Source organism: Frankliniella occidentalis, unplaced genomic scaffold (genome assembly GCF_000697945.3).
Source record: "Frankliniella occidentalis isolate FOCC.00 unplaced genomic scaffold, Focc_3.1 Scaffold358, whole genome shotgun sequence".
Lineage (NCBI taxonomy): Eukaryota > Metazoa > Arthropoda > Insecta > Thysanoptera > Thripidae > Frankliniella > Frankliniella occidentalis.
The window spans coordinates 1,992-3,618 of NW_026267481.1; the positions used below are offsets into that span (position 1 = coordinate 1,992).

Sequence of the window (1,627 nt, forward strand, 5' to 3'; positions counted from 1 at the left end):
TCTCCTACGCCGTTGGGCGTCTCAAAGACACACTTTCTTTCCTCAGGTTGGGTTGGGCCCAGAGGCCATACGATTTTCAAGGTCGAGCAGCGGTCAAATCGAGCAAAGTGCGACTACATTGCGGTGTATCACGCAAAACAAGTTACGATATCGCGCATCAATGGGAACGACTAATGAATTTCTTTTTCAATATTCTGCTGCACAGTACGAATTTCGTACATAGTCCTACATAATCTACGCTAAAGCCAGTTGAGACGTACCTGGTTCCGACGGTCCTTTAGAGTTTCTAAACTCTAACCTCCAAACTCCAGAGGAAGGCTCTTCGCTTCAAAGAACCAACTGAGTTAGAGGGGAAAGTACTCCACTGTCACTCGTTTCAACCACAGGGCGAGAATGATGTAGCGCACAACAACAAAGAGCTACTCGCGAGGACTTAAAATAAATTAATATGTCAGATAACGCTCGAGACTTGCCAGGTAGCAAACAAAAGATACAACACTAACACCAAACGCGGCAAGCATACACTATTGTCCCTCAATAGTGAGTGCGAATAATGAATTTCCGCTTCCCGACAGCTTCCCGCCGACAGCGTCTTCTTCTTCTAATTTTCTCCTTTGTTTTGTTTATTTAGTCTCTGACGCTCTTACGTCTCTGATGATCGTTCGTGTGTGTGCGTGTGCTTGTAATCTCGTTTAGTGAGGTTACATTTGATCAAATTAGTTAATCTCTAATAATGTGGTCACAGACAAAAATTTGTGTCGTAGATGTTCCGGTTTTCTGATTGAAGTGTAGGCGAAGAGGAAACATGCTCAGTTTTGAAGGTTAGAGCTTCCACATCAGTGACCAGGTCAGCAACGGATAAATGAATGGAATTCTACATCGGGTAAGTTCTATATCTTTGAAATATTTAGTAGGAACTTGTGCTCAGTATTTTTTCGCGTGATTCCTGTTTTCAAACCAAAATTCATTTGGATGTTTAAACATGTGGAAAGAGATAACGTTTTGTTAAGTCTCGAAACTAAGACTGAAATTATTCATGTACTCATGTAAAACATTGTTTGTAATGGGGGCAGGCTCACCAGCAAGGGCTCAACACAATGAGTTTCAATATTTTAGGCTACTGTTATTGTAACTTTTGCTGGTATACCATGATGATCCGATATGAAGTATTTCATTCATTCAATTCTTTCATACTTCAGTTATCGTACTTAAATTTTAAGTCAAGAAACACTTCAGTACAGGCAGAATGTATTTAATACTGTTGTACTTTAAAACTCTTTATGATTTCTATATTTGTGTATTGTTACTTTGTTGCAATCACTCGAGTCTACCTCCACGTCAGAGTACAAATTAGAACATACGTCTAGGTACAAGTTAGCTGCAAGTACTTCAGACTCAGAAGTCTGAAGTCATTGGGGATGTGGGGTAGCAGGGTGGCTCGACTACTCTCTGTGGCCATAGGAAGGATCCTAGGATGTCAAAGGCGGGGAGCGCGCTGGGTTGTGGCTTGGCAAACTGCCCCCTCCTCGTCCCTCAACGGCAACCCCTGCTGGCAGTTTGCGGCGTTTCTAACAGGGTCCCTCCCCGATCCCGCTGGTCTCTCGTGGGAACGCAGTGGAGCAGAGCT

The 1,627-nt window shown here is 43.0% G+C and overlaps 1 protein-coding gene across 1 annotated transcript in view; it reads left to right on the forward strand.

Moving 5' to 3' along the window:
• Nucleotides 1–629: 629 nt before the first annotated feature.
• LOC113215054 (zinc finger protein 436-like) overlaps nt 630–1,627 on the forward strand; it is a 31,788-nt gene continuing 30,790 nt past the window's right edge. Inside the window, exon 1 of the mRNA XM_052274227.1 lies at nt 630–883. The gene's annotated coding sequence lies outside the window, so the exon portion shown is untranslated. The remainder of the gene's footprint in view (nt 884–1,627) is intronic.